Here is an 11,968-nt window from a genome sequence, read left to right as displayed (position 1 = left end):
TAATTATATATTATATATAAAACTTATATATATAAATATTTTGTATAATATATAAAATTAATTTTTATATATATAATTTTTTCCAACCGGTCCGGTCCCGGAAACATATAATAAATTTACACCCCTATGTGAAAGGGTAAAATTATCTACTCCATCAAATTGCTCAATTGAAGGGATAAATAAAACCTTACACATATGTAGTGGATAGAGAAAGGTTTTAGCAAGCCTATTCAAATTTTAAAACGTTGCTCAATTGGGGTGTAGATTTACATTTAGAAAATGAACATTGCCAATAAAATTTTAGCAGGCTTATTCACTGAAGCCAACATGTTATCGCTGAAGAGATATATGATCATATTTCACAAACGAGCAACATAGATGATGAGTGTATTCCTGGTAAGTTAACCAGACACAAGTCTAGATAAGGCCCCATCAAAGCTTTTACTTGAACAAAAGTACAGAAAATGTTCCTTCGCGGCAAGTATGAAGTATGGCCACGCTATTGAAAAAAGTCCATTCATTCAACTACACACATTATATTTTGCATACAAATTTGAAAATGGCAAATACCAAATGATATAGGTTTATATATATTGATATTTTTAGGAAAATATTTTAGCATCCAAAATAAAAGAATCATAATAGAACTCAAAAGTTCCAGTACCTGTGTAGTGGGATTATGCTTGAGGAATAAGCTAAATACAGAGGTAAAAATATGAGAAAACCATGAATAACAGGAAAAAAAACCTCATTCTTAACAATAAAGAAACGCGAAAGTTAGAATATAATTGAAGACTGGAAAATATAAAGGTTAAAACCAACCACTGACGATGGACGGCGAGGAGTGACGGTAGGGGAAACCAAGGATTTTTTTATCTGAGAACGTGACAGACGTGCAGAGATGTGCCGATGGTGGAGACATGCCAGTAAAGATGAGAAAGGATGCACAACTAGTTAGTGAGCGGGGAGCTGAAGCTTTTTCGTGTGACCGCGTCATAACCCAGGTCTCAGATGTTCTCTTCCTTTCAACCTTTTTTGGTTTTTTTTAATTGCCCCACCATGTCAACGGGGGTGCACAAAGTGTGTGTTAAATGGACTCCCAGCAGAAGTGTTTTTTCTGAGCCCACCAAACCATTTCAAACTATCCTTTGAAGTATAAACTCTGAGTAATTTATAATTCATTCCAAAATAAGTGATGGGAAAATTTCTCTAAATTAAGGGAAAAAACTGAAAAGTGTGATTTCCGACCGAGAGATAAAAGGTTTCCCACTAATAACAATCCAACAAGAAAAGGACCTCAGGCTAACAGAATGTAAAAGACCTGTGACACGAGTGAATTTGCAATCTTTTGTGAAACATTTTGTTAGTAATTAGCAAATGAGATAAAAAGATAAGCTTAAATGACTTCTATCTTCATCTTCCTTTTTCTCTTCCTCTCGCTTTGTGCTAGAGATATGTTGCATTCATATCTTTTCTAGGATTGAAATCCCATATAATGTTCTGTCGGAACATGGGACAAGATGATCACTGATACAACAAAACTGGCTTTCTTTTGCCCAAAAAAAGCTACAAATCCCCATCTGACCCCCTGCCAAAGGCCCAAAAGCGTGCGCCCTTCATCCCCCGTTTGCCTCCAGCACATGCTGCTGATGAACCCATGGTCACGCCCCAATCTAGTCCCTGGCTCGAACCCCTGCACCCCTGCATCCATATTGGCTCCCCCCCATCTCGAGTCATACACAAATACCTTGTTGTTCTCAGACCCACACCCGAGTAACTAGGGGTGTAACCGGTCCAGTCCGGTTTTGGACAAAATCTAAGACCGAACCGGTATGTACCGGTTTTTAATTTTTCAAAACCGATTACGCACCAGTTACCCTCATAAATCGGTACTTTCGGTTTTACCGGTTTTCGATTTTTTTAAAACGTAAGTTTCACAATTTGTCATTAAAAATTTGTTTATGAAAAAAAAAAAACTGATTTAAAAAAATCTGTTTTATACTTTTATTAATATATTAGACTATATAATAGTATTAATATTAGACTATTGGTATAGTTATAAGTTATATATTAGTATTAGTTATAAACTATATATTTAATATTAGTATTAGTTATAAACTTTTAGTAAAAACCTGTACTATTAATTATAAGTATAACTATAGTCATTAGTCTATATTAGACTATTAGTATTAGTTATAAACTTTTAGTGATTTAGTATTAACATTTTATGTAATAATTTATAAATTATAATAAGAAATTATTTCATATATGAATATATATAATTATATATAAAAATTTCACATAAAATGTATAATTATACATAATATATAAAACTTATATATATATTAATATATATAATATTTTGTATAAAACTTATATTTACAATAATACAAATATTATTTTTTATATATATTTTTTTATCAACCGGTCCGGTCCGAAAAATCCTAAAATCGGAATTGGACCGGAACTAGCCGGTTTTCACATTCTAAGAACCGGTACCAAACCAGTTTTTCGGTTTGAATTTACACCACTACGAGTAACCCACCATTTCTTCACACGGATAACCCGACAAAGCTTCGATTGTTCATGTGCCCCTTGCATGTGCGAATTACACGTGACTCGTTGATCTTCCAAAGCTTCAAACACCCGTCAGTGCCTGCAGACATGATTATATAGGCGTCAAGAAATCAGACATATGTTACGGTTCTACCGTGCCCATTGAACACCACAATTGGATCCACTAGTTTTCTTATATTGTTAGGAACCCTAGGTTGGAACTGAAGTGATGAAGTCGAAGCATGAAGGGTTTTTGAGTTCAACAGGTCGAAGTGAAAAGGTTTGAAGTCTTCTAGACTAGGAACAACGTCGTTGAAGATGGAAGAAATGCAAGAATAAGTTGGGGACTCAAAGCTCACCGTTTTGGAGTGGAGAGCTATTGTCGTTTAGCCTTTTTTAATTAAGCAACTGTCATTTATTTCATAAGTACAAAACGCAACATTTGGAGAGTTGTCCCAAACGGTGCACTTTAGTTACTGTTATTTTCATTCCTGCTTTGTGTGTAAGTTTATCAAAGGGGCAAGAGTTAGTTACGGAAAAGAGGGATACAAAAGGGAAGGGGAGATGAGAAAAGGGGTCTAGAATCTTCTTGTATCTTGAAACAATTTGGAGGAAGGGACACCTCGGATGTTCCCAACGTGACAATACAATTTCCCCTTGAGGAGTTTTATCAAACACCTGCTTTGCATCCATTTCCTTGTAGCTTATAGCATTTGGTTACTTGTTCCTTCACCATTTTACATCACAAATAGACTGTAGTGTACCTACTAGGAAGGTTCTTAACAACTGGTATTAAGAGCAATCGATCCTCATGGTTGAAAACACTAGGGCCCGCCAACAACAAGATGGCCTGCAACGTCAGGTGGATGGCTTAGCTGCAGATTACCAGTAGATCCGGGGGAGGATGGATCACATAGATGAGCGCCTAGACCAGCTTACAGATATAGTAACAACCTTGTCACCAACCAAAATGCCAATACAGACCTGCAAGTTCCACAAGAGAATAATCAGTTTCAACAAAGGGATGCAATACCAAGGGGGTTCTTTTAGATTTTCCCCATTTCGATAGAGATAATCTGTTGAGGTAGATATTCAAAGCTACAAAATACTTTGAATTTCACCAACTACCACCTGCCCAACATTTGTTAATGGCCTCTTATTACATGAAGGGGGAGGCCCTTGTATGGTACCAAGACGCTACAGACTCAGGACAGTTTAATAATTGGGATACCTTGATTCGCACAATGTTGGTTTACTTTGGACCAACATCTTACGATGACCCGACAAAGACCCTTACTCGGCTTAAACAAACAATAACGATAGCAGCTTATAAGGCCCAATTTGAAGGCCTCTCTCATAGGTTGAGGGGCCTTCCCGACCATCACAAACTAAGCTGTTTTCTAAGCGGTCTCAAAGATGAAATCTGCTTTCCAATACGTATGTTTAATCCCCTTACCTTAAATGCAGCTTTTGGGTTAGCTCGAATTCAAGAGGAATAATTAACCAGCTCCAAGAAATCACTTAGATGCTTTCCTGATAAGGGGGAAGCCCAGCAGAGGGTCTTTTAATAATTATAGTTCGGGTGGGAATGGAAACACTAGGGTGCAGAAATACAGTCCACCTACTAAGAAGATTTCATCAATTTCTATGGATGAAAAGAGGAGAATGGGCCTATGTTTCCATTGTGAAGAAAAATAGAACCCAAACCATATTTGTAAAAACCCTCGGATTTATTTGTTACAAGGGTATGATGGGGTTGAAGAAGGTGGGGACGAAGAAGATATAGCGAATGATTTGGCCAAGGAAGGAGAGGCACTAGTTCAACAAGTGAATCTAGAACCTGAGATTTCACTTAATGCCCTCACGGGGACACCTAGTGCAAAAACAATGAGGCTAGATGGGACAATTGGAGGGGAGCAAGTAGTGATTCTTGTTGACTCTGGGAGCATGCATAATTTCCTCAACCCCTCAGTTGCTAAAAAAAACCAAGCTGACAGTGGATGAGAAGCAAAAGATTGCTGTGAGAATAGCAAGTGGACAACTTATATACAATGAGGGATGTTGTACTGCAGTCCATACAAAAATACAAGGTACTTCTTTCAATTCTCATTGTTATATTTTGTCTCTTGGTGGCTGTGGTGTGGTGTTGGGGGTGAAGTGGTTGGAAACGCTCGGCCTAATTATGTGGGATTTCACTAATCTCACAATGAGATTTATGTATGGTGGGGGGGGGGGGGGGGGGGGGGGGGGGGGGGGGGGGGGGGGGGGGGGGGGGGGAGTTATATTAGTGGGGTTGACTTTGAAGGAGTCCACCTTAGAAGAGAGTAACAAGTCCTTGTTTAACTCGGTTAACAAGAACGGTTGTTGTTGCATTTGTTGGTAGGGAAAAAGGCAGAAAATTTTGGTTGTTGGGGGGAAGAGGTGCAAAAATTGCTTATGAAATCTCAAGGGGTCTTTGAAACTCCGAAGGGGTTGCCTCCCTCACTTGCACATGATCACAAAATCACCCTCAAGGAGGGCACTAAGCCAATTGTAGCACGGCCCTATCGATATCCTCATTACCAAAAGGAGGAAATTGAGAAAATTGTGGCTAGATTATTGGAATCTGGGGTGATACAGCCTAGTTCCAGCCCCTTTTCATCCCCGATGTTGTTAGTATGAAAGTCAGATGGGAGTTGGAGGATGTGCGTCGACTATAGGGCGCTTAGTAAGAAAACCATAAAAGATAAATTTCTTATTCAAGTTATTGATGAATTATTAGACGAGTTGCATGGGTCAACTATGTTTTCCAAGTTGGATCTAAGATCCGTATACTACCAAATCCAAGTACTTCCTGAAGATGTGGAGAAAACGGTCTTTAGGACTCATGATGGACACTATGAGTTCCTCGTGATGCCCTTCGGGATAAAAAAAAGTACCGTCAACCTTCCAATGGTTAATGAAAGATGTGTTTTGGCCTTATTTGAGAAGATTTGTTCTAGAATTCTTCGATGATATAATAGTTTACATCAAGGGTTGGGCTGAGCATTTAGGGCATTTGGAAAAGATTTTGGAGATGTTACACAAGCATGAGTTGTATGCTAAGTTAATGTCAATTTGGAGTTGCTGAAATAGATTATTTGAGTCATGTGATTAGTGAGAAGGGTGTGGAAGCCGATGCAAAGAGAGTTGCAACTATGTTAGAATGGCTCAAACCAGTTAATGTGAAGTCTTTGAGGGGATTTTTGGGGTTGACAGGCTACTACCCTAAATTCATCAAGGCCCTCAAGGGTTACGGGGTCATTGCAGCTCCCCTTACTGATTTACTAAAGAAAAATGCTTTTTTGTGGACACCTGAGGCTATGGAAGTTTTTAATAGCCTGAAATTGGTTGTTACACAGCCACCCGTGCTATGACTTCTGGATTGTCACAGCCATTCACTATTGAGTGTGACACTAGTAGGCGGGGGATGGGGGTAGTGTTAATGCAAGCTGGACAACTGTTAGCATTCATGAGTAAGGCCCTAAAAGGTAAGGCACTCATTCTATCAACTTATGAGAATGAGCTTTTAGCCTTGGTAACAGTTGTGAGGAAGTGGAGGCCTTATTTATTAGGCCAATCTTTTATTGTAAAAACCGACCAACAGACATTAAAATTTTTGTTGGAACAAAGAGTTGGGACTGCAACCCAACAAAAGTGGATCACTAAATTGATGGGGTATGACTTCACTATTACTTATAAGCAGGGAAAGGAGAATGTAGGGGCAGATGCCCTATCACGGGTGGAGGATTAGGGTGCGAGCTGTGAGGCAGTTTAGCCATGATTTTGTTCCCTACGACTTATTGGGTGGAGGAATTAAGGGCTAACTATGAGAATTCTATTGAAATGCAAGAATTGGTGAAGAAATTACAGCAAAACAGCAACCCTCCGAAGGGATATCAGTTGCAGCAAGGGTTAGTACTAAAAAAGGGGAGGATTGTGGTTGTGGCTAAGTCTCCTTTTAAAAATAAGGTGCTGCAATATATACATGACAATCCAATGGCGGGGCATTCGGGGTACTTGAAAACGTACCAAAGAGCCAAAAGGGATTTTTTTTAGAGTGGCATGAAGAAGGACATCAAGAAGGTGGTCCGAGAGTGTGTTGTTTGCCAAGCTGTGAAGTACGAAACTTCCCTCTTATAGGCTTTTAGTAGCCCTTGCCAATTCCAAAGCAAGCATGGGCAAACATTTCGATGGATTTTATTAAAGGGTTGCCTACGTCCTAGGGGTTTAATGTTATCTTGGTTGTGGTCAACCGATTCACTAAGTTTGGTCACTTTATTCCGCTATCTCATCCCTATAGAGCTGCAACAGTGGCCAATCTATTCCTAAACCATGTCTTTAAGTTGCATGGTCTACCTAGGATTATCGTCACGAATAGGGACCCAATCTTTGTGAGTTCATTTTGGAGGGCTTTCTTTTAACTGTAGGGATCTGCCCTAAGTCACAGTTCAGCTTATCACCCTCAGTCTGATGGACAGACTAAGGCCTTAAACAAATGCTTGGAAAGCTATTTAAGGTGTTATTCAGGGGTGAAACCCTAGAGGTGGGTGCAATGGTTAGGCGTTTGCAGAGTGTTGGTACAATACGTCATACCACACCTCTGCAAAAAAGGACCCCATTCGAGGCCCTGTATGGTTATGCACCCCCCAACTGCTAGCCTACATTCTGGGAGTATCAGCAAACAACCAGGTTGACCAGACACTACAGACCCGAGACAGAGTGCTTCAAGTGCTCAAGGAAAACTTAGATCATGCAAGAAACAGAATGAAAGTGCAAGAAGATAAAAGCAGAACTGAAAGGCACTTTGAGATTGGGGACTGAGTTTACCTGAGGCTACAACCTTATCGTCAGAAATCCGTGGCCAACCGTAGGAACATGAAGCTTGCTCCTCGATTTTATGGTCCCTTCAAAGTTTTGCAGAGGATTGGAGAGGTTGCTTACCATTTGGATCTGTCGAAGGCCTCCAAGCTCCACCCCACCTTTCACGTGTCCTGCCTTAAGAAGAAGGTTGGAACCCAGATCCAACCCCTAGCCACTCTTCCTCCAGTAGATGCACACGACGAGGTCTAACTAGAGCCCGAAGTTGTCGTTGACCGTCGCATGAAACGTCAAGGGGATCGGGCCATTATCGAAGTTCTAGTCAAGTGGGTTGGTGCATCAGAAGAGAACAACACTTGAGAGAAATTGTGGAAGTTATAGCACCTTTACCCGCACCTTGTGGGCAAGGTGTTGTGAAAAGGGAGGCAACTGTTAGGAACCCTAGGTTGGAACTGAAGTGGTGAAGTCGAAGTGGGAAGGGGTTCTGAGTTCATCAGGTCGAAGTGAAAAGGTTTGAAGTCTTCTAGATTGGGAACAACGTCGTTGCAGATGGAAGAAATGCAAGAATAAGTTGGAGACTCAAAGCTCACCATTTTGGGAGTGGGGAGCTGCTGTTGTTTAACCTTTTTTAATTAAGCAACTGTCGTTTATTTCATAAGTGCAAAACGCAATGTTTGGGGAGTTGTCCCAAACGATGCACTTTAGTTATTGTTATTTCTGTTCCTACTTTGTGTGTAAGTTTATCAAATGTGTAGGAGTTAGTTACGGAAAAGAGGGATATAGGAGAGAAGGGGAGATGAGAAAAGGGGTCAAGAATCTTCTTGTATCTAGAAACAATTTGGAGGAAGGGACACCTCGAATGTTCCCAACGTGATAATACAATTTCTTGTTGAGGATTTTTATCAAACACGTGCTTTGCATCCATTTCCTTGTAGCTTACAGTGTTTGGTTACTTGTTCCTTCACCATTTTACATCACAAGCAGACTGTAGTGATCTACTGGGAAGGTTCTTAACATATATTGTACCCGTAAGCCTTCCGGTCGGCACATCCAACGGCGACTAAGGCTCCGTCAACAGGGTTGAACTCGACGCAACAAATGGGACTGCGCCCCATGTCGGGCTGCACAGTGGCCACACTTCTCCCTCCTTCACAATGTGGATCCCATATCTGCATGGTTCCATCGTCAGACCCGGACGCCCCTAGAACTGGATCCCAATACGAGTAGTCCACGCTCCAGACTCGGTGCCCTCGATGCTCGTCACGCTCGAAAATGGGTGTTCTTCTTTGGAGGTCGTACTCCATGACCACCCCGTCGTAGTCTCTTGAACCCAGGACATGCTCGCCTGAGCTGGGTTTCCACCCAAGGCTGCTGAGCTTTGCCAGAGTGCAGATGTAATAGTTGCATGCACTGGCATGGTCTAACAAGGTTGCAGTATTATTACTTTGCTTGCCATGGCTTTTCATGTGGCAGCAGAGAGCTTAAACTGTAAATTCTTATCTTTCTTGCAATTCCATCTGTGGCTACAAAGCTATCAGATGGGTCAAATTTGATTATTCCGAGGGTGTCCGACGCGGCACCGACCGCTGTGCTTGAAGAAACAACAGTGTAGAGATTGAAGTCCCATTCACACCTAGCTCCTGTTACTTCTTCTTCTTTGTCTTCCTTTGTGGTTTCTTTTTCTCCGTTTCTTCCCTAGGTTAGCTCTTCTTGGCTCAGACGAAGGAATTTCGTGGAGGAGTTTTTCATTTCCCATTCATATGAAGTGGCGATGTTATTGGAGGTTTTGGTCTAGATGGAAGCTCTCCCATTGCTCTATAAATGATTCGGATAAGAAGGGCAGAGGCTTAGAACCTGTCTCTCTCTCTCTATTTTTTTAGGTCGAATTGTTTTGCTACTCGTAAAGTGTAAAAGTTGCATCCAGCAAGTAATAAAATTTTAAAAATATTTGAAATTTTTCATAATTTTAGATTGCGTTTGAGTAATGAGTAATGAGTAATGAAATAATCTTAGATATTTTGTAAAGAGTAGTAAAAAAATTAATAAAAAAAATAATGATAGAATATTGAATAGTAATAAAAAATAGGTGAAAAGTAATAATAAACTTTAGAACAAAACACAAAAATCAATATAATTATTTTAAACTTCATAACAAATAATATTAAAAAATTATATTCAAATAACTTTTAACTTTATAATATTTCTATTGAATATTTTCTCTCTCATTTCTCAATACCGAATAAAATATTTTAGCTCAAATCATTTCGCCATTATTTATAAACTATTTTACTAATATTTACAAAATTTGGAGATACTGAAGTGGATTTGGATACATAAACCTATCTCATCTCATCTATCTCATCATTATAACTTTCTCAAATTTTTATAAAAAAATATAATAAATAATTCAACTTTTTTTAAATCTCAAAATAAAAATAATATTAAAAAATTATATTTAACAATATTTTATTTAATTTTTAACAAAACATCTCATCTGAACTCTCTATCCAAACCCACCACAAATGAGTACTAAATGAAGTATTCATCCTATATAAATTAGGAAACTATACTGTATATAGGCATTGGTAAGTAAAGCTAATAACTTACATGAGACAAACACTGACTAGACTGTAGGTAAATGATGTATTTCTTTTTCTCTATTATTGCCCAAAATCAATTTTGATAAATTTTATTTCCCACATGAAATGGGTCATTTATGATATGTCAAATTTATGGATCCCGAAAAGATCATTTCGAATTCGAACTGTACTCTAATAAGGCACGCACGTTATCGGATGTATTAAATGCACGTGAATATTCATGAAAATCTCCAAAAAGCAAAACAGGTGTGCTGTGTTGGTCGTTTTTGTGCGGAATGGTGTGCTTATTAGGTTGTTGTCTCTTATGGCTTACGTGGTCTAAGCCAAGCCTTTTGTTCCCTCAACTTTCTCCAACTTCTCTTTAAATCTTAATTGTTCAAAATTTTTTTAAAAAAATTATTTATTACATGTCATTTATAAATTTATTATTTAATATCACATCATAAAATAATGAGAGAATGATAAGAGTTGAAATAATAAATAAATTTTTTCTTTTCTCACACCCCATATTTCGAACATTATAACCCATAAAGTTGCAGCACGTGAAAAGTGAAGTAAAACGAAAGCAAATTCCGGAGTGAGTTCTTGTACGTTGGACAATAACTTTAGAGTTCTAGATTGACTCTCCATTCAAGTGAAGTCCAATCTCCAGTAGGAGTCTTGGAATCAAGTCTGCCTCCAGCTCAACCGTGATCTATTTCCAGTTGTTTTTTCACGTTAAATTGAAGTACTTGGGTCTAATTTGTGAAGAGAAGTGCTATAATTATAAAGAACTTTCATAAAAATAAAATTACAAGCTAACGTGACTTCATGGATACATTATATTTATTTTACAATAAAAGTAATTTTATAATTCGACTTATCAAGTCAAACCACATCGATTTATGAGTTTACTTTTGTAAAATCTCTTTCTTGTTAAAAAATTTCTCGTTTGTGTGACGGGTTTTATTCTTTTTTGTCAACAATGTGTCTATTTTATCAACTGTAACATTGCTTAATTAGACTATTGAGTGCTTTATTGCATTTTGAGTACTCCATTTCTGTTCCTTCTCTTATCTCTCAATTTCTTAGTTTCTACTTTTTAATCATGTGGGTTGCTAATTTCTCAAAATAACACAAGATGGCCATGTATGGGGAAAACATAGTGAATGGAAATGAAAGGTGAGTTATCGACGTATGCAACAGGAAAAGGGGAATTTGTTAGATATCTTTTGTAGAACTTTTCACATGCAGTCAATTCTTAATGCTAAATTTCAACAAACTGTTTGGCATAAGAGCACTAGTAGTGGACTCAATAAAATTATATTTTAGTCAAAATTTAACTAGATTGCATAAAAACTTACTGTAGTGGTCCTAATAGACTCAACAAAGGTACAATACTTTTAACTTCGATTATTTTCACTAGCCAAATCTGTTGAATCCAAATTGTTGGCCAAATATTATTTTGGCTCTCCCACGTGCTATTCGCTTCAAGTGAGCTCACAACTCCAAAAAATTCATCTTCATCTCAAAAGCATGAAACACCAAATCCCAAACTCAACTCCAGAAGATTCCTCTTCGTCTCAAAAGTATCATCTTGTTGGAGTGCTTCAAATTCTAGTTGTATAATATTACGATTAGTTGATGCCAATTTTTTTTTTTTCAAATCTAATATCAACCTTAGAAAATTAATGTACACTTTTTTAATAATGAATAAATATTCAAATTACAATTAGAATTAAAATAAATGAAAATGTCAAAATCAATATTTTAATATAATAGTAATAGATTTGGAGAGTCTGTTATTTAGTGTTGTTGAAAAGTAACTAGCTAAATTTATAAAAGTAAATTCTCTAACCAAATTTTGACCAAACGTTAAATCCACTACTAATGCTCTAAGACAATAGTAGAGCATATTTTCATGCTAAATCATGAAAGTACGTGTGATGAACCCATGTTTTAGCATGCTCGGTCTATCACAAGCTCAAGTCCCT

The 11,968-nt window shown here is 38.0% G+C and overlaps 1 pseudogene; it reads right to left on the bottom strand.

The window, feature by feature from the left end:
• Nucleotides 1-1,524: 1,524 nt before the first annotated feature.
• Nucleotides 1,525-11,930, bottom strand: LOC121252409 (annotated as a pseudogene).
• Nucleotides 11,931-11,968: the final 38 nt, after the last annotated feature.

Source organism: Juglans microcarpa x Juglans regia, chromosome 2S (genome assembly GCF_004785595.1).
Source record: "Juglans microcarpa x Juglans regia isolate MS1-56 chromosome 2S, Jm3101_v1.0, whole genome shotgun sequence".
Taxonomy (NCBI): domain Eukaryota; kingdom Viridiplantae; phylum Streptophyta; class Magnoliopsida; order Fagales; family Juglandaceae; genus Juglans; species Juglans microcarpa x Juglans regia.
Note: the sequence above shows the minus strand (reverse complement) of the source record. Positions and strands in the feature narration are given on the sequence as shown.